Raw genomic sequence first — 23,043 nt, 5'->3', positions numbered from 1 at the left:
AAGAAACTACCATCAGAGTGAACAGGCAACCTACAGAATGGGAGACAGTTTTTGCCATCTACTCATCTGACAAAGGGCTAATATCCAGAACCTACAAAGAACTCAAACAAATTTACAAGAAAAAAACAAACAACCCCATCAAAAAGTGGGCAAAGGATATGAACAGGCATTTCTCAAAAGAAGACATGCATACAGCCAACAGACACATGAAAAAATGCTCATCATCACTGGCCATCAGAGAAATGAAAATCAAAACCACAATGAGATACCATCTCACACCTGTTAGAATGGCAATCATTAAAAAGTCAGGAAACAACAGGTGCTGGAGAGGATGTGGAGAAATAGGAACACTTTTACACTGTTGGTGGGATTGTAAACTAGTTCAAACATTATGGAAAACAGTATGGTGATTCCTCAAGGATCTAGATCTAGAAGTGCCATATGACCCAGCCATCCCATTACTGGGTATATACCCAAAGGATTATAAATCATGCTGCTATAAAGACACATGCACACGTATGTTCATTGTGGCACTATTCACAATAGCAAAGACTTGGAATCAACCCAAATGTCCATCAGTGACAGACTGGATTAAGAAAATGTGGCACATATACGCCATGGAATACTATGCAGCCATAAAAAAGGATGAGTTTGTGTCCTTTGTAGGGACATGAATGCAGCTGGAAACCATCATTCTCAGCAAACTATCACAAGAACAGAAAACCAAACACCGCATGTTCTCACTCATAGGTGGGAACTGAACAATGAGATCACTTGGACTTGGGAAGGGGAACATCACACACCAGGGCCTATCATGAGGAGGGGGGAGGGGGGAGGGATTGCATTGGGAGTTATACCTGATGTAAATGACGAATTGATGGGTGCTGATGAGTTGATGGGTGCTGACGAGTTGATGGGTGCAGCACACCAACATGCCACAAGTATACATTTGTAACAAACCTGCACGTTATGCACATGTACCCTAGAACTTAAAGTATAATAATAAAAATAAATAAATATATATATATAATAAACATGTCAGCTTACTGCAAAAAAAAAAAACAAATAAATAAATAAAGTACTGATACATCCCTGAAGGCTTACAAATATTTTATTTCAAGTAGCTCACCCTCTGATCATTATTCTGTTGTTTGATATCTACTCCCTAGCATTTATCCATGACACATATTATTTGATTGTATTTAATAGTTTATTGGCAAATACTTTTGGTTTCCTTATAACTTTTTTCCCATTGCATTTTCATTGCAAAACCTGTACCTTGTTTAAATTCAGTAGTTCACTTTTACTGAGCCTACCAACAAGCAACAAAAGATGGTTGGAGAAAAACACATTATGATAACTGGTCATACTTTAATTTATGACCAAGAATGAGTGGTCATTAAGCATATTATGGCAATCCTATCACAGATCTTTATTTTCTTCTCAGTCTCTAAGAAGCTTTACGTTTAAACATTCATTCCTTGCCACAAAATTCTAACAAGTGTCTTGCCTTCCTCAGTCTCAGCTGATTCCTCTGCTTTATAGTGTAGAAAAAGGTAAACCACCTTTTCATACAACAATATCTACTCTTCTATCTTCGTGGGAACTCATGTATTTTGCTAAGGTAGTTAGCCCCCAAAGATGACCCTCAATAATTCCACCTGTGGGCCTTATACATCATTGTGTAACCCCTGCTCAAATTGTACCAGGGCTGTTCTGTGTGACCCATAGAATACAGGAGTAGTGGTATGTCACTTATAGGATCAAATCATGTAAGTTTTTACTTTCCCCCAGTGTCTTTCTCTCTCTCTCTTTCTCCACTTTTGTAGAAGAAGCCAGGTCATGGGCAGTCTTATGAGATGACCCACAGCGTGAGGAAAAATAACTTCCTGCTAAGACCCATGTGAGGGTGCTTAGATTGGATCCTATGGTCCCAGTCTTATTTTCAGAGACCATATTTATGGCTGAGAGCTTAACCACAACCTCATGAGAGATGCCTTCTGTAGCCAAGGCCCAGGCTGTACTTTGGCTCACTTTAGCCACAGCTGGAGTAGCTGGGATGCAGGACACCAAATCCTGAAACTGTGCAAAGCGGCAAGTCTGTGCGCCTGCCTCATGAAACCGTCTTTTTTTTCCTCCTTGGCTTCCTGGCTTGTGATGAAATGGGCTGCTTGGAAGTTTTATGGTCATTAAAGTCTCAGCATTGTAATATTCTAAGCACATGGTAAGACTGTACATTCCAGTGCTCTTTTGTTTGCATAGTATCAAGTGATTAAATCTGACCAATGAGTTATAAACAGAAATGATGTATGTCATGTCATTTCTTGTTTTGAGATTTTTATTACTGGTATTAAATCGTTCAGAGTTTCTTTTCCCTCTCATTTTACCATCACAATCAGCAACATTCCAGATAGATTTTGGTCAGTCAGCCTGGATCCCAGAGGGAGAAGGATGTAGAGCAGAGTCCACAGCCTAATCACATTGGAAATGTACATAGTATGAAAAAGAAATACATTTTTGTTACCTTAACTTCCTGACATTAGGATATTTTTACTGTAACTTAACACTGATTGTTACTAACGTAAGCAACATGTAAGCTAACAGAAAGCAGAAAAAAATCTAAACACCTCAACTGGAGAATAGCTTTTGAAGTGGTATTAGTCTATTCCATCAAATAATATGACACTAAAAACACTGATTATGAAGACTATGTGATAATAGTGTGAACATAGGTAAAATATTGTATACAATTATAGAACAAAATATTAAGTTGAAACTCAAAAAAATGATGTAAAATTGTATATGTTCAATCCTATTTGATGATGATTTACTTCCAGAAACATTGTATAGTTATGGTTCCTTTCCCTTCTCACAGTTTGGTGGCCATCACAGGGTTAGTTCTTGCCACAAACTGTAGAAGAAGGTAGCTTTGGACTGCAGTATTTTATAGCTGGTGTAAGACCTTCAGCTTTCTTTCTTCTTCCTGTCACCATGATCATTTAGTGTCTCCTATCCATATTAAAATGGACATGTAATACGACTGGTAAACAAAGATTTAAAAATTATTGTATGGCTCTTCATTATTTAAAAGTACGCTTCATTATACGCTAGTGCACCCAGGCTGATACAGGATGGGAGCTAAGCTATGAAGGTGCAAAGGCATAAGAATGATACAATTGACTTTGAGGACTCAGGGGGATAGGGTGGGAAGGGGGTGAGGGATAAAAGACTATAAATTGGGTTCAATGTATACTCCTCGGGTGATGGATGCATCAAAATCTCACAAATTACCGCTAAAGAACTTACTCATGTAACCAAATACCACCTGTTCCTCCAAAACCTATGGAAATAAAAAATGTAAAACAAACAAACAAACAAAGATTGGTCCCAAAATTAAAGTGTAGCACTAACAAAATCCTTAATAATGGGTCAGTTGTTTATTTGGTAAAATAAAGACTGGAAAATTGGTGATTTGTCTTATATAATGGCAAAATATTTTGTAAAGCTTTCATTTGAGGTAACTGAGAATACAGACTTATAAATCTAGGGCAAGGTTTCTCAATATTCTTAGTACTATTGACATATGGGGCCAGGTAATTCTTTGTTGTTAGGAGTTGTCATTTATTGTAGGATGTTTAGTAGCAAACCTGACTTCTACTCACTACGTATGTTTTTGTTCTCAAAGACCATCAGCATAACTTCTACTCCTATAGTTGTGAAAGCCAAAAATGGCCCCAGAAACTGCCAAACACCTTCTGGGGAGCAAAATTGACTCAAACCTCTAGTGAAGAGGTTAGAAAGGATAAAACTAATAGGGAGGATTGATAATTTTTATTGCCTTTAGCATGTTACAATTAAGAGATAATTAAATATGCTATAAAATTAGAAAGGTAACCAAAGTTAGAGTTCTCACAGAATTAGAAATTCAACCACTTATCAACTCCAAACATTGGTTTACATGTGAAAATAGTCACATCTGTAGAGTTCTCTTTAGATATATTTCTTATATTTTTAAATATATCTTTGTATTCTAGACTTATTGCCCCACCATCATATTTTTTGTTTTGCCTTAATTTTAAATAGATACAGTATTTTAAGAACAGGCTTTTTTTTTTTTTTTTTTTTTTTTTTTGTATTTTTTAGTAGAGACGGGGTTTCACCGTGTTAGCCAGGATGGTCTCGATCTCCTGACCTCGTGATCCGCCTGTCTCGGCCTCCCAAAGTGCTGGGATTACAGGCTTGAGCCACCACACCCGGCCTTAAGAACAGTTTTAGATTTAAAGGAGAACTGAAAAGATAATACAGAAATTTGCTTATTGTATGTCAGTATGGACTCATGAATATTTAGTTTACACTTTGGGTTATAATCCAATGCTTTACTCCCTTGATCAATTTATTTCAGCATAACCACTGGGAGCACTTTCAATTGATTCCTGTGTTCCTTTGACATACTCTTATCAATATGGTGGGTTTCTAAAACTTTTTTTTTTTTTGAAATGGAGTCTCGCTCTGTCATCCAGGTTGGAGTGGCACTATCTTGGCTCACTGCAACCTCCGCCTCCTGGGTTCAAGCAATTCTCTGCCTCAGCCTTCCTAGTAGCTGGGATTACAGGCGGTTGCTAGAGTGCCAGGCTAATTTTTGTACTTTTAGTAGAGACAGAGTTTCACCATTTTGGCTTGGCTGGTCTTGAACTCCTGATCTTGTGATCTACCTGCCTTGGCCTCCCAAAGTGCTGGAATTGCAGGCGTGAGCCACTGCGCCTGGCCAAAACTTTTTTGAGTACTTTATTATCTAGCACTGATATCAAAACCAGATAAAGACATAAAAGGAAGATTATAAACCAATGCTCTTTGTAAGTCTAAATGCAAAACCCACTAACAATATACTAGCAAACTGAATCCTACAGCATATTAAAAGGATTATACACAAGGATCAAGATGATTTATGCTAGGAATGCAGGGAAGTTCAATATAAGAACATCAATCAATGCAATGTATCACATTAGTAGCACTAAGGGGAGAAAACATAATCAGCTCAATCAATGCAGTTGAAAAACTGCCTGATAGTTATCAGGTACCATGTTCACTAACTGAGTGATTGGTCAGTTGTACCCCAAACCACTGCATCACATAATATACCCTTGTAACAAAACTGCACATGTACCCCATGAATATAAAATAAAAGTCAAAATTATTTTAAAAAACACAAGATTAAAGAAAAAGGCAATAAAATTACATTTAAAAAAGAAAAGACATTTGACAAAATCCAACACCTTTTCATGGAAAAAAATTACCTTTCAGAAAACTAGGAAAGAGAAAACTTTCTCAACATGATAAAGGGCATTTATGAGGAGTTACACTTTATCATTACAGAGTTGCTGTTTGGGGTGATAAAAACGTTTTAGAAATAAAGAACAGTGATGGTTGTACAACTTTGTGAATATGATAAATGAACTGTACACTTAAAGATGATTAAAATGGCAACTTTTATATTATATGTATTTTATAAAAATTTAAAATATTATTAATGTAGTAAACTAAAAACTGTTTAATTGAATGGTGTAATAGGTAAATTTTATGGTATGTGAATTATATCTCACTAAAGCTGCTTTAAAAGAACTCCTGGGCTTTGACATTACAAAAAACAGTTTTAGCTCCAAGTTTTATCAATCAATAGCTCAAAGTCTTTGAAAAAATTACCTAAATGCTTTATAGCTTCAGTGTCTCAAGTGTCCAGCAATGACCCAACATTTCCAGAGTTATTATGAGAAACATTGGGGTAATCATTGTAAAATAACAAACACAGTGACTGGCACAGAGTTGGAAATGAGTAACTCCTGGCTCAGGTGGTAATCATGATGAGGACAGTGATGATGCGGTCAATAGTGATGATGAAGATGGTGGGGTGGAGTTGAGGGGAAAAGAAGGGCAAGCTGGAGAGAGATGCCTGTCACGATATAAACCAGGATGTGGATTAGGATAGTACACTTACAGATGGAAGATCTGAGATAGAGCCCTAATCTTCCAGATTTTAACTGTGTAGCTGATATTTCTTAAATGTCTCATTTTCTTACCTGGGAAATAACTGAAGGCCTGGAAATGACCACCAGTATCTCATAGGACTTTGTTCCGTCAGTACTGTGGGTAAGCCCATTATAGATTTTTTTTTTTTTTTTTTTTTTTTTGAGACGGAGTCTCGCTGTGTCGCCCAGGCTGGAGTGCAGTGGTGGGATCTCGGCTCACTGCAAGCTCCGTCTCCCGGGTTCACGCCATTCTCCTGCCTCAGCCTCCTGAGGTAGCTGGGACTACAGGCGCCCACCACCAGGCCTGGCTAATTTTTTTGTATTTTTAGTAGAGACGGGGTTTCACCGTGGTCTCTATCTCCTGACCTTGTGATCCGCCCGCCTCGGCCTCCCAAAGTGCTGGATTACAAGCGTGAGCCACCGTGCCCGGCCTCATTATAGATCTTTATCAGTGATAACACTCACTGAGGCTGTGCAATGTGTACTATGAGGTAAGTACAAGACTGTTTTTGAGATTTGCTGATGAAGAAATTAAAACACAGAGTTTAAATAACTTATCCACAAACAACCAGCTATAAATGTCAGAGCTAAGATTTAAACCCAAGTATGTGATTCCAAAGCCTCTTATTTAAACACTTGTTAAACCAATGGGCAATGATTTTGTAATGCAACATAGGAACATAACTCTTGGTAATAAAACAACATCATATTGTACTTGTTTGTAATTGAAAACTGATGGTTTTCTAAAATTTGAGATTACTGGTTGCATTAAGCAGCTAATGTCAAACACAAATTATTTCTGGTTAGTCTTTCTTTCTTTTTGTGAGGTACAGGGCAGAGGAATTGATTGCATAATTTTATTGTTCTTTTGTTCTCATTAGAAAAATCATTTTAGCTCAGAAAACCAAATCTAGAATTGTCTTCAGGGCAAAGTATAATAAACCAATACTACATATTTAGAATATTATAATAAAATAGTAATAATCACTATGATTTTTCATGCAATTATTTCATTACTCATTACTTTTATATGATATTCATTTTTATAGATGATTCTTATGACTTAATGGCTGAGTCTACTCAATGCCAGATTATAGAAAATAAAAGGTAAAAGCCAGCATTCTTAGTGTCTTGAAGGTACAAAGTATAAATTATAGTTAGGGTAACACAAATGTCTGACTTAAAAAGAATTGGAAAGGTGAAAGAAGCTGCTTCCTCTTACTAATTCTTTCATTATGAAAACTACTGTCTGAAGCCCTCTCACTTTTTGAAGATCTTCATTTGATACTAGTGGCTTTTTAAAGAAAGTTGAAGTACACCTATACAAATTACTTCATTTGAAATGTGAGTTTAATTTTGTTCCAGAATTTTAGGTTATTATGTCTCGAAAATCACTTTTTTACTTGTTCTGTTTTTTGATCTTTTATTTCAAGTTACAGTATCTTCAAATATCATTAAGTAAAAAGCAAAGATTAAAAAGAATACGATTTCAAGAACATTTTAATAAAATGGATTTATAATAAAACCCATATGGGCTGGGCGTGGGGGCTCACACCTGTAATCCCAGCACTTTGGGAGGCAGGCGGATCAGAGGTCAGAGGTTCAAGACCAGCCTGGCCAACATGATGAAACCCCGTCTTTACTAAAAAAGTACAAAAATTAGCCGGGCAGAGTGGTGGGCACCTGAAATCCCAGCTATGTGGGAGGTTGAGGCAGGATAATCACTTGAACCCAGGAGGCGGAGGTTGCAGTGAGCCGAGATCACGCCACTGTACTCCAGGCCTGGGTGACAGAGCAAGGCTCCATCTCGGGAAAACAAATAAACAACAACAACAAAACAAAACTAAACAATAAAACCATATAAAGAACAGATAAAATTCTAAAAAAAAGAATTCTAACATACTCTTCGAAGGATATACTAATCTTGCATTAGTTCTACAGATTGCTTGTTGCTAAATTATTTGCCCAACAATGTTCCTCTACCTTTACTTCACATAATCTCCCCAATATTATTTATGCATATAGCATTATAAAGTTATTTCCAAAGGAATTAACTCATGCTAACATTTCATTTTAGTTGGTGAAAAACAAGGGAAATTAATTCTACATATATTCTAAATATATTGATTACATACTCCACTATCTATTAATTTGACACATATGTATTTTTGGACACCTACTATTTATTAATTTTCATCCAGATTCACGGTGACATTGGATATAGGCTTTCATCCCTATCTTTGCTAAGTGCTTTATCACACTAAATTGTAGATATTATTATAGCATGTCTTAAAGGCAGAGATCTTATAAATTATCTTTTTATAGTAAAATTTTAGAGCAATACTGGGTATACAGCAAAAGTTAACAAAATATTTATCAAATGACTAAACAGTTGATGTAGGTAATTCAGTTGTTCTGAAGAGGACAGCCCTGAAAAAGACTGCCAGTGAAGTCAGGAAGGCCAGTGGGAGCATGTTGGAAGTAAAATATGACTGGAATACAACATTGAGAGTTCATTTATTCCTCACGCAATTTAGTATTAACCTTCCATTGATGTTAATTCATTTCAAGAAGAATTTCTAGTTTGTTTTTCTTTTAATAATGATTCAGAGTTTTCCAGAAGAACAGATTTAAATTTTGATTTTGATCATCACTGGAAAGATTTAGAGGCACTGATAACTTATTAGAGAAATGGTGTGAAAACTAATACTTTTAGAAAATAAGACCATTTAGAAATTTGAGAGTCCAGGTTTAATGCAAAAGCTTCATTATACCTTCATTGAAGTAGCTTTGAGATTAAAACTCAAATTTATATTAAAACACTTGATTCCAGAACCTATCTTTCAGACCAAGAATGTCAATAAATGTCATATTTTTACAATAAGAATGGGTAAAATTATTTTGTCTTAATATTAAATTATATTTAAAATTACATATGATTTTTAGATTGTAGCACAAAATTATCTACAGAACTGTATCTAAACTAGTTATAAAAGTAATGTATGCTTATTTATAGAAAATGTGAAAAATAAAGCCAAGAAAATGAAATTATCCTATATTCATTTCATCCAAAGATAATCATGTAATTTTAATGTATTTCCTCTCATTTTTTTTCTCTTTGTCTCTTGCTGAGTATCTTTCCTCTCATTTTCCTCTGTCTGTTTATTTGTTCATGTCTCTATTCTTCTTTTCCTCTCACAGGTCCTATCTGTATATCTTTACTTTTCTGTCTTTCTTTCTCTACTGTTGTCCCTTTCTACTTTTCAATTAAAATGTCCATGGTGTTTCACATTTGTCACTTAGCTTTATATTGCATCAAATCACTGAAATTGTTGAAGAGTAACATAAAAAATGGCAAGTCACCCATCCGCTGGAAATATTCTGGAATGTATCACATAAGTGAAAAATTCTTTGCACTGTATCAGGAATCTGTAAGGGCAGGAAATATTTTTAAGGTCTGTTTCATTTTTAACAGCCTATGGCAAATTGATGAGATCTCATACTCTATTTCAGTCAGTTTTATTGAAGAATTTTGAGCTGGATAAACTGAAAGTGGCTATTGAAGTGATGATTTATGTCATGGACATTGTTGGAGATAAATGGAGGGATAAGGAATACAGTGGCACTAGGAGAGCAAGAACCACGTGTGAAAATAGGAGTAAGGATAAAAGAGAGAGACTGAATCTATTAATAAGATATCATGGGAGTAAAAGTTGAGAATAAAATTCTGAGGGTGTTGAGAGGGAGGTCATATAAAGAAAAGAGTTCAGTTTGTAAGAAATAATGGGAAAACGAAGGGAAAAATAAAACCAAGGAAGAAGAAAAGAGAAAATAAATTAGATAAAATGGAAAATAAATGAGAATTGCTTGTTGAGTGAGAAATGATGAAAATTTCTAAAAGCCACTTGTGTTTGCCAGGACTGCTTTTTTCTTATTCATTTTTGTTTGTGTGACTGTTAAAAGAATAATTTTGTTTCCAAGTCATTACAGGAATTAGTTTATATGCATATCCATATTATCTTCACTAGGCAACTTTGTGTAAACTAGCCCAGGTTCCAGAAAAACCATGGAATATTTATTAATTATAAAATTTTAGGCCAACATTTAGTTCTATAAAATATAATCTGTAGGGAAAATCTACATTTTCAACAAGAAATCCAAATTTTGTTTTGTGACCATGTAACTTGGATATCTAACTAAAGTACCCAATCACTAAGTTAAGACAATCATTTAACTAATATATTCTCATATAAATAATATATTCTCTCTCTATATGCCCTTGTAGGTCAGTGAAAATGGTTTTGGAAAAATAAAATAAAATAAAATAAACACACACACACACATTATGGGTTTTTAGTATTGTTGAATATTGTTGAATAATGTGTCTACTTAAACCTTCTAATTTAGGTATAGGAGAAATTAAACTGGCAAAAGAAGACGACATAGGTTTTGGGTAATATGAATTTGTTTTCACTTTATTCATAGTCTAAGGTTGTTTCGCCCAATAAGATAGCCAACAGATACATGTAATTGAGCATGTGATGTTTGGCTGGTCCAAATTGAGATGTACTATAATAAGTATAAAACTCACACTACATTTTGAAGTTAGTACAAAAGAAAGAAAAACAAATGTAGAGATTTTTTAAAAGATGGTGTTTAAAATATTTTTAAAGCATGTAAAAGATAGTACTCTTATAGAAAAATTACTATAAAATAACAATTTTATTAATTGATTACATGTTGAAAAGTTAATATTTTAGATATAGTGGGTTAAAGAAAACAGTCTCAAAATTAATTTTACCTGTTTCTGTTTAGTTTTTAAGTGAGGCCACTATAAAATATAAAGTTAGATATGCAGGATCACATTATACTTGTAGATGACAGTGCTGCTCTAAGTCAGGGGTCTATAAACTACAGTGTGCAGATCAAATCCAGTCTGCATACGATTTCTGTAAAACAACCCGCCCATTTGTTTCCATGTTATTAATGGCTGCTTTCATGTTGCAGGGGTAGAGTTATGTAGTTGCAGTGGACAACATTTGGCCCACAGTCTAAAGTATTTACTGTCTGGCTCTTCACAGAAAAAGTTTGCCAACCAGTGCTTTAGAGTAACTTAGCAGACTTATTTAACCTTTATCTTCAGGTTTTTTTTTTTTTTTTTTCCTGTATTCTCGATAGGAAAATCAATGGGTGAGAATGGGAGCTAGAAAGTGGAAAGGAAGCATATCTTAGTAAAGAAGGCCTGCCCATCATTTAAAACGTACAAATTCCACTGCCTAAAATGTTAGTTATATCACTTAAAGAAAAAGAAAATGAAACAAGGGATAACAATATTAACAAAAACTTCAATAATCTATGCTTTGTTAATTCATACTCCCAAACGAGAATGATAACATATAATCCCTTTCTCCTCTAATATGCTCCTGTTACATTTCCTTACTGCTAACTTCACTGCTGCCACTTTTAAGACAGACGGATTAAAAACTCTTATTGGCTAAAGAACAAGTAGGAGAGTGAAGTAGTGTTATACATTGAGAGGAAAAGCCATTATACATTGAGAGGAAAGGTTTAAGACAAAGTAAAACTCAGTTGAGAGTTTTGAAGAGAAAGGGGAAAGAATAAAGCTGAAATAGGAGATAAGGTTTTTCCACATTTAGGGGTGGGCTCTCATCTAGGTTTTGTCATTTTGATTATATTTAACTACTGTTATATTAAAAGGGAACATTTGCTTTTACACTATTTTTTAAACCACAAAAATTGAATAAAACAAAACAGAAACCCTAGTTTTTAATTTTTTTTAAATGATAGTACTTGAGGAGTCTAATATGAATCTCATGGATGGACTTTGAGCCTGAAGCCATTTCTGGCAAGACTTGTCTTGACAGGCGAGAAGGAGTTTATTTTGCATGTGGTAGGGATGTGAATTATTGAGATCACAGAAAAGATTGTGGTAGTTAGTTTTTAAAGATGTTTAAAATGGTTCCTCCCACTGTCCTTTGAGTTGTAATTTTCTGTTCCTTCCATTAAGAGCTGAAATTTATTTCCTCACTCCTTGCACATAAGCTGGCATTCTGGCTTGTTTTGACCAATTGGAGGATGTCATTTGACTTCTGAGTCCAGACCTTAAGAGATCATGCAGCTTTCAGTTTCATGTCCTTGGAATGCCTCCCTGAGGCCATACTGTGGGTAAGATAGTATATTATTTATGTATTGCTACATACCAGTATTACTACAAGCTTAGCAGCTTAAAGCAACATGCATTTGTTTTATCACAGTTTTTGAGATCCAGGAGTCCAGGCCTAGTTTATCTCAGTTCTCTGATTAGGATCTCACAGGACTGCAATTAGAGGGTTGGCTGGGGCCGCAGTCTCATCTGAGGTTTGGATGGGTAAAGATGTTCTTCAAGGCTCATTCAGGTTGTTGGAGAAATTCAATGTTTCACTCTCAGAGATTGACTGCCATTCCTTGCTATTTTTTGGTTCCTCAATATGGTTCCTTGCTACCTTAAAGCCAGCCAAGAAGAGACTCAAAAGATGAATATACAACCTTATGTTATGTATTATATATGTAATCATATACTTTTGCCATATTCTATCAGTTTGAAGCAAGTCACAAGTCCAGCCCATACTCAATAGAGTGGAGGGTATTCCACAAGGGTGTGAACAAAAAGAGGCAGCAATAATGCAGGCCACATTAAGAGTCTGTCGTCACAGCTAGTCTAGTTTATTGGAGGATAAAAATTGTCAAAAATTGTGTAAGGTCTGAAATTTTACCCTACTTGAAATCTAATAAGTAAATTTACCACAATTTCATGGTTGCTGAAAGCAGAGACATGATTTCTGGGTCAGAGATAAAGAATTTTAATTTTTACAGAACTAGCAGTAGCCAGAATATCATTTTTTTCTACTGATTTTCTGAGCCCCAATCTCCCTGTGGAGTGTACCAAGTAATGTCTATGCAAACACCAGTTGTGTTACATGAGTGCTCTGAGCTTATGACACCTGAATCTTTCACAGCAGCCAGTAAGTATGCTTACCTTTTGTTCTGGAGAGAGCAAGGATGTTGGTACCACAATTTCTCATACTGGTCTATTGGTAAACAGAAAACAAAAATTGTACTTGGAGAAAATGTGGTTGTAGTACTTAAAAAAGAAAAGGCAATAGAAGTTTCTTTGTTTTGAATTCCATGTGGCAGTTCATTTCCAAACTACTTAAAATATTTCCATAATAAAATATATGTAACATATTTGAATTTTAAAAAGTAAAAAAATGACAAAAGTCATTTATAAGTAGATGTGAGATTCTTAACATAGCTAGCCAGACTTTCCAAAGGACTAAAGTAAAATTTCCTTTTAATTGGAGTCAAGAGAATAATAAGGGTGAAAAGAGGCATCTCCCAAAAGCAAATATTTTTGTAAAAAAATTCAAGACTTTTTTCCCCAGTTAGAAGTAGATTATAATAAAGAAAAATTTTTCTTGTCATGTTATTTTAATTTTTTCAAGGCATATAACTTTAAATAATAATTTTAGGGGAGATTAACTTTGGTAATTTCTTTTCAGAATTATGTATATGCATACATATGTGTTTGTGAGTCTGTGTTATATATTTTGTTTTACTATTTCTATAAAATATTACTGATAATTTGTGATGTGGATGAGGGGGGTAGTTAGAGAAAAGAGAAGTCCTTCATAAGAGGAGTAAGTTTTTATTACAAAACTGAACAAGGATAATGGGAATGTGTAGTAAATTTTACAACATTTATATACAAGTCACAAATTTACATTAATAAGTAAATTAAGGCATTTTCCCTAGTATATAGAAACAACTATAATGACATTAGAAACTAAAACAAAAGAAAAAAAGGAAGAAGAAACAAAACCAGGCAATCATCAAAGGAAACATCTATCTTGTGTTCAAAATTACTTTTAAAATGTGTCACAGTGATGAGAATGCTTTGTGCAAATGTCCAAAATATAACCCATGGTGAGTTCCAACTAGAAAACCACTTTATTCTGCCTCCCCCAAAACTGACCTTTTAAAACTGTGCTGAAGCTAATTTTTCCTTTTTCTCTGGGTTTAAGTTTGAGAAGCCTATAGCTTATCTCTTAACTTTTCACTTGTGTCTTAGTCTACTCAGGTTTCCATAACAAAATAACATAGACCGAGTGGTCTAAACAACAGAAATTTTATTTTCTCACAATTCTGGAGGCTGAAAGTTCAACATCAAACCAATTTGGTTTCTGGAGAGGGCTCATTTCTTGGCTTGCAGTTGGCTTCCTTTTCACTTATCTTCATATGTTCTTACCTCAGTGTGAAACCACCTCACCTCAGGATTTTATAAAATCGATTAAGAAAAAAAAATCCAGCTAATCACAGCAGCAATCATTATGCCAACTTGCCTTTTGGCTCACTTACTTGTAGAGTCACTACTCCAGTGTAATGTGGCCCTTGTCACAAGACTCTTTTCATTTTCTATTCTATAAAGTCTAAGACATCGTGAGATGATAAGCCTTCTATTGGGGCTTCTTTCCTAAGTTCTTCATACTAAGAAAACTACAGATGCCAGCTGGTCTGGCGGGCCCAGTAAGAAGCTGACTCATGAAGAAATGCAGTTGCTGCATCTTGATGATTTCATGTCCCTTATCCTGACCAATTGATGACCTCAAATTTTCCAGCCCCTCACTCTCCACAAATCCCCTTGAAAACCCTTGCCCACAGCCCCTTGACAAAATGGATTTGAGGCTTGAGAATTCTTCTCATTTCCTCATTGGGTGAGTTGTGATTATTAAACCCTTTCTCTACTGCAACCCTGCTGTCAGTGTATTGGTCTGTGGCTGTGCAGTGGGCATAGAAAACTGGCAGTCCTGTAACAAGTGGGTGTGCAGCTGAGGGTAGAAGTAGGGGTGGCAGGAGAAGAGAAAGAGTTAGAAAAAAAGAAAAAGAACGCTTTCTCTGGTGTCTCTTCTTATGAAGACACTTATCCTACTGGATTAAGGTCACACTCTTATGACTTCATTTAACCTTAATTACTTCCTTAGAGGACATGTCTCCAAATTCAACCTCACTGTGGATTAGGGCTTCAACATATGAATTTGTAGAGATGCAAACATTCAGTTTATAGCAGTCAGTAAATAGAAAGTTTTATTCCTCTTTAACCTCAAACATTCTCACTTCAGTAATTTTTATGTCCATTCGAGTACAAAAATTAAAAATCATGAAATTCCTTCAAAATTGTAACATGTGCTTTCTCTGCCCATCTTACTTTTCTTACCCCTCCTGTAGCTTACTGGCAACGATGAGGGAGGATAATGAATTAAAAATAGGCAAGGAGCAAGAGTGGCCCAGTTAGTCTCATCAGTCAAGGGTCGGCAAACTTTCTGTAAAGCGCCAATCAGTTTTGCCAACATAGTCTTTATTGTAGTTACTCAACTCCAACATAGTAGTACAATAGATGAAAAATAGAAACCATAATTGTGTTCCAGTAAAATTTTTATTTACAAATGCAGGCAGGCCAAACTCTTTTCTAGATAATTAAAGAAAAAGGAATCCATTTTTATCATCCTGCTACTTGGTTTGGTATAGCAACAGATGAGAAGCTGCAATCTTTGGGGATGGGATGGGTAGGAATGTACATTTATTCTAAGCATGTTTTCCTCACTCAGTGAATTTCAACATTTGCTGCATGTTAGAAATCTCTGGGACACTTTAAGAAAATCAGATTTTAAAATGCGATGCCCAGGCTACAAGGAGATAAGTTAAATCAGAAGGTGGCGATTTGATACCCAGTACTAATATTTTTTTAAAGATCCAACATGCCATCAAGAGTAGAAATAACTTTTTTAGCTGTAGCTTACTGAAAATAGTCAAACACCATAAACACATTAGCACCTCGAACATATAAATGTTACCAGAAGCACCTTGGCAGAAGTTCCTCAGCAGTATTTATCCAGGTTTTGTATTATCTGATTCGTTCTTTTTTTTTTTTTTTTTTTTTTTTTTGGTGCCTGCATTGATTCTGCTCCATGAATTCATCTAGGCAACTTCATTAACTTATTTTTTGAATATTTATCTCAGCTTTTACCTGAAACATTTCTTTCACAACATGTGGAATATTTCTCCTAGGTTCACAGTCTACTGAAGGTGCTTTTGCAAACTTACTACTGAGAGCTATCTCACATAGTTGACTCCGTCTTGCTTCTGACCCCTAAGTCGTCCTTGGTCATTCTTGGGCATAGGCCAAGCTAACTTTGGGAGGAATTTAGTTTACAGTTTAACTTGAACACAACAATAACAACCCCTCCTTAAACTACTCTTCTCTTTGCTCAGAGACCCAAAACCACCCTTGTGAAACTAATGAAAAGTCACAAGAATAGGATTATGGGAGGGGCCTGAACTCTGCTAAGATGTAGGCATAGTGTCTATAATCCTTTACTGCTCAGGAGTTATGTGACCAGAGGTCACAAGATTTGTAACTTGACCAATTACTACTATAGATAACATCACTATTGTAGAACCTAAGAATGGTTTTTTGAGATACCTTTCAGACTGTTCCCACCCAGACTCATGACTCAACTGATCCTGTAGCCCCACCCAGAGGTGGACTCAGCATATGAGTACCATTTTCCACACCCCTATGATTTCATCCTCAGTCAGTAAAGATCACCCATTCCCTAGCTATGATATGAGTGCTAACTTCAGTTCTCTCATGTGGGCCAGCCTCACATCAATTAAACCACTTCTCTACTGCAATGCTGTAGTCTCAGTGGATTGATTTTTGTCTATGCAGTGGGCAGGAAGAACCCATCTGATGATTACATGACTAAAATAAGTAAAAGGCACTCTGCACTCATGCCTTGCTACAGCCAATACTTAATAGAGCCACAGGCTAAAATGTTCTGAAAGTTGTTACTCTTAATTAGCTCTGTGTGTGGGTGTGTATGTGTCGAGCATAGTTTTGTGTTGACTGGAGGGCAGTCATTCTTTGCTGATACAAAATTAACATTTTTTAAATCAGCATTTATCAGCATTTAATTTTTTAATTAAAATCAGCATTTAATGCTAATTTTTTTATCAGCTTTATAATTTTTTATCAGCATTTCTCAGGGTTTACCTATTTATTGTTGTTATTTTTAGGTGCAGATGTTTGCTGACACAGCCTCAGCCTCATGGGAGGGACTCAACAAAATGGAATTTGTGGTCTCTTCATTATAGGCAGAGGGTGAAGAAAAATGGGCAGCTTAATATCAGTCTAAGTTTGTTTAGATTATGTGGACTTCTAGATGGCTTGAGCAATTGGTTCTGGAGTATTTAATGTCATATGATTTACAGCAATGTCATATTCACAGAAGCACTGACAACACCCTAGCTCTTCGTTTCCGAAACCACGAGGTTTCTGGAACACAGGTTAAGATCAGGCTGAGCCCTGTTCTTAGTCATAGAGTGGTGTTTTCTCCTTTTTAATTTTTAAATGAAATAAATCTGTTTTTTCCTATTCAAGGCAATTATAAATTCAAGACATCAGACAGCTTCCAGGACTGAGCCTACCTAGATAAAGTGTGAGGAGGTTAGTGCTGCCCATAATTAAGTTCATTGTTTCCTTCATATATCCCAGCTGAATCACATGACTCTTACACATTTAAGAAAATTAATACTTTTTTTACTTTAGCATTATGTGACCCACACTTTATTATGTTTCACGAGACTCTTTCTGTAGTCTCAACTTTGTATATTGCCTTAAGCCATGAATACAAGTAAACACTGCAGAACGTGTGAGGCATTTGATGTAACTGAGTTTTAGAAGATACCTTATTTGATATTCTGGATAATTATAGAATATCGTGTTTTTTTTCAGCAGACTGTCATCTCATATTTACCCTGAATGAAGAATGAGTAAATTTAAGAATGTTCTTTTCCTATCAAATTGAAATGTTGCTTCTTTTCATTTTGCATATTTTTGCTTTTTGTGTTCTTTTGATTAGGTGAACTAATGTTTTTTTTTTTAATCTTATGGTTTGCTTTTATTGCCAATAGTCAACATTTGGTTTTATTTATTATTTGTATACTTTTTATTATTTTCTAATGTTTAATGTCTGTATTTCTCTTTAGTAATTACTTTCATCAAATTTTCTTAGGTTCATTTGGTTGTCTTTTTAAAAACTATTTTCTTGAATTAAGTATGTAATTAATTTGTGTTCATTTTTTGTTTTTAGAAATGAAAATATTTAAAGTAGAATTTTCCTCTGCAGTGTTCTAGTTGTATCCCATGTTTTCATAACATTCTCTATAACTTCTGTTTTGTCCTTTCTTTGAACTTATGTAAGTGTATCACTTTAAAAATTATCTCATTTTTAGACAATCCAAAATTCCAATAAATCACAGTGTAGACACTATTCTGACTATAACATAACAAAGCTAGAATGTAGCAAAAGAAAACTAAAAACAAAAGTAGAGACACATAGAATCTCTCTTTCTATCTTCTATCTCTCTCAGATACACACACACAGACACACACATACACACAAAAATACTTACATTAACTCCAAACAAGGACTTAAAAGTATTAAACTAATAAAATGTTACAAATATTTCTTATGAATCAATTAATATTTTAAAAATCCTTTAAAAAGCAAAACCCACATATTTTAATGCAAAAGAAAAAAAGGAACTATATATCTTGTTCCCAATCAATGTTTTGTAAATGTTAGAATAATTGTAGTTGCATATATAAAAAACACCAATACCTCTTCTCTTAATTGTTAACAAGATAAAGAATGGATAATAGGAGTCAAAGAAATGTAGCACATCTTAATAACTAATATTTGTTTACTAAAACAGAAAAAATTTTCAAAGGAACAAAGATACCTACGTGTAACTATTCAGGGATAAATTCAAGTGAAGAATATTTTCAGAAGTTGAGAAAAATACTATAACATAAAGGAAAGGAAATGAGTAATAAACTACAATTAGACTGAAGAAACCCACTCAAAAAATAATATTCAGAAATAATGTAGAAGGATGTATGTTTTTCTCAAGGGGATTTTATAAAGATATTAATTGAAAATAATATAAAATATTATAAAACAATGGATCTAGAAAACCAAGTGGGAATTAGAAATAAATATTTTAAGATATATTGGCAGTATTGAGCTATGTGAGTTAATTAGTTTTACAGTATAACTTAAAAATGATGAATTAACCTCCAGGCTGATTTAAGCTGATCCATTACACAAAGGAAATTATGAGGTAACCTCAGGTGCCTGTTTACCAAAGACTTTTAAAAAGCAATGTAATAAAGATCATCTTAGTCATTCTAAAGTAAGAATAAATGTCATAAAAAAGAGAAAGTGAGAAATTGAATTATGAAAAGAATTATGCTTTTATTTATGAAATTCTAATTTAGCTTGGAATTAATAATTCTTTTTATTCCAATAAATGAGAAAATGACATAATGCTTATGATGTCCAAGAGAAAACAAGGTAGCAATGCATTTAAAATTTTTATTATTTTATCCTCATGCTACAAGAAATTAGAAGTCTTTAAATAATACATCTTGTCTGGAAAAGCACTTATATTTTGGATAAACTTAGTGTTCTGGAAACCATGTAAAATGTCTAGGTACTTAATGTTTATAAAATCTTAGAGAAGTCAAATTTGTGTATATAACAATAATATACACAAATATATTTATACATCTATATCCATCTACTTACCTATCCCTGTGCCTTTATATCTGTATCTATGCCTTCAAAGAGACAAGATAGGATGTAAACATTTGAATAAAATTTGTAATGCATGGAAGCATTTATTTAAAATTATTATATTTCAATAATAGGCATAATTATTTTCAAAATATTAACTTGATAAAGGATTTCTTAATATTCTCACTGAATTCATCATGGTTCTCCAGAGAAAAGGAATCAACAGGTTATCTATCTATCTATCTATCTATCTATCTATCTATCTATCTATCATCTATCAAGAGATAAAAATATATTTATTATCAGGAATTGGCTCACATGATTATGGAGGCCAAAAAGTTCCTTCATCTATTGTCTATAACCTGGAAGCCCAGAGAAACCAGTGGTATAATTCTAGTTCATGCTCAAAGGCTTGAGAATTAAGGAAGCCAATGGTGTATGTCCTAGTTCAAGTCTGTGGGCAGGAGAAGATGGATGCCCTTACTCAAATAGAGAAAGTGAATTAAACCTTCTTCCATCATTTTATTCTATTTTATGCCCTCAGCAGATTGACTGATGCTTGTTCACACTAATCAAGGCAATCTTTTTTACTCAAACTACTGATTCAAATGTTAATATCTTCTAAAATCACCCCCATGGATACACTCAGAAATGGTGTTTTGCTGGTTTGGCTCTGTGTTCACACCCAAATCTGATGTTATATTGTAATCCCCAAGTATTGAAGAAGGGCCTGGTGGAAATGATTGAGTCATGGGGACAGACTTCTTCCTTGTTGTGCTCATGATGGAGTTCTTATGAGATCTGATTGTTTGAAAGTATGTAGCACTTCTCCCTTTCTCTCTCTCTCTCTCTTTCTCTCCTGCTTCACCATGGTAAGATGTGCTTGCTTTCCCTTCACCCTCTGCCATGACTGTAGGTTTCCTAAGGCCTTCCAGACATAGTTCCTGTATAGCCTGTGGAACTGTGAGTCAATTAAACCACTTTTCTTCATCAATTACCTAATCTAAACTAGTTCTTTATGGCGGTGTTGGGATGGACAAATCCATCGGCTATCTGGGCATCCCTTAGTTCAGTCAAATTCATACATAATGTTAGCAATCACATTATCACATTCACCCATGGTGTTTTTTGTGTATTGTGTTTTAAAATTTAATTTTGGATGTCTCTAAAACCATATTTATAATTTTATTTAAAATATCAACAGTTTTCTAAATTCAAATGAAATTCAAATGAAAAATGCATAAATAAATGTTCGTTTTTTGATATTTATAAAAATACATTTTCAAAGCCCATAGCAATTGAAGGACAGTAAAACCATTGCACACACAAACAAACACACAGAGGAATGTCTGGCACACTTATATTAAATGAGTTTCAGTTCACGACACAGGAGCTTAAAATTTTAAATGCTATCTATGTTTTTACACTTCTCTCAGTCCTAATTGTCACAATTTTGAAAGTCAATATAAAATCTGTCATAATTGAGGGAGATAATGAGAAAAAAATATACACTCAAGAGACTTTTCTAAAATTCTGGAACTTAATTTGAAACAGTAAGAAAATATTCATGTAACTATATAGAAAAGGATATATGAACACTGCAATCATTTAATTTACTAAATAATTGACGCTTATAAATTTCTTACACTTGAGACTAAGGCAAAGTTTTAGGTATGATTGAACTAGTCTGATGTTCAAAACTCATTTTCTAATAATTTTTTCCTTCGAATAAACAATTAGGGTCATCTAGTCTTTGCTATAGCCTAAGATTATTTTTAGATATGTTTTGACATTTTCAAATTCACAGGCTCCAAATGCCTTAAGTAATGAATCCATTATACCATTTTTTTCATTTATTTAGAACCAGTCTTATATCTAAGTCAATTGAAAGTCAATTTCTTAAATGATTTGAGAAGTGTCAGAAATGTCTACCTGTCAAAAGAGTAATTTTTCCACCATTTCTACAATACTTAAATATTTCAAATTAGAGAATAATTTAAATGACACGTAATTATTCCTGGAAATGTAGTAAATTTTGACATCACTAGTTCAAGTAGAAAAGAAAAATAGAAAATATTTAAAAAAATTTAAAACAATTTTACTTAGAATTATACCTAAATGTATTAGAAGTATATATTTATATTAGTCCATTCTCACACTGCTATAAAGAACTACCTAAGACTGGGTAATTTATAAAGAAAGGAGATTTCATTCACTCACAGTTCCACAGTCTGTACAGGAAACATGAGTGGGGAGACCTCAGGAAATTTACAATCATGGCAGAAGGGCAAAGGAGAAGCAGGCACATCTTCACTGGGGGGAGGAGAGAAAGAGAACGTGAAGGGGGAAATGCTACACACATTTAAACCAAAAGATCGCATGCGAACTCACTCATAATCACAAGAACAGAAAGGGAGAAATCCACCTCCATAATCCAATCACCTCCCACCAGAACCCTCCTCCAACTTTGGGAATTACAATTTGGGATGAGATTTGAATGGGGACCCAGAGCCAAACCATATCATTTTGCCCCTGGCCCCTCTCAAATTTTATGTCCTTCTCATATTTCAAAACACAATCATGCCTTTCCAATAGTCCCCCAAATTCTTAACTCATTCCAGCATTAACTCAAAAGTCCAAGTCCAAAGTCTCATCTGAGACAAGGTAAGTCCGTTCCACCAATGAGACTGTAAAATCGAAAACAAGCTAGTTACTTCCAAGATAAAATGGGGATGTAGGCATTGGGTAAATACTTCCATTTCAAATAGGAGAAATTGACTCTACAGCTCCACTAGGCAGTACTCTATTGGGGACTCTGTGAGGGGGTTCCAACTTCACATTTTCCCTTTGCACTTCCACAGTAGAGGTTCCCCATGAGGGCTTCACCCCTGGAGCAGACTTCTGCCTAGACACCCAGGTATTTCCATACATCCTCTGCAATCTGGGTGGAGGCTCCCAAGTCTCAATTCTTGCTCTCTGCACACCCACATACTTAAAACCACATGGAAACTACCAAGTCTTCTTATGACTTGCAGCCTCTGGAGCAGTAGCCTGAGACATATCTGAGGTCTTTTTACCCATGGCTGGAGCTGGAGCAGCTGGGATGCAGGATGCCAAGTCCCAAGGCTGTGCGGAGCAGCGAGACCCTGGACCTGGCCCACAAAAACAGTTTTCCCCCATGCCCTCCAGGCCCATGATGGGAGAGGCTGCCATGAGGTCTCTGAAATGACTTTGAGGCATTTTCCCTTATAGTCTTGGCTATTAATAAGTGGCTTTTCTTTATTTATGTAAAATTTCTGCAGTCTTAAATTTCTCACCAGAAA

The sequence above is a fragment of the Macaca nemestrina genome, chromosome 11 (assembly GCF_043159975.1).
Source record: "Macaca nemestrina isolate mMacNem1 chromosome 11, mMacNem.hap1, whole genome shotgun sequence".
NCBI lineage: Eukaryota > Metazoa > Chordata > Mammalia > Primates > Cercopithecidae > Macaca > Macaca nemestrina.
This window is presented reverse-complemented; position numbering follows the sequence as displayed.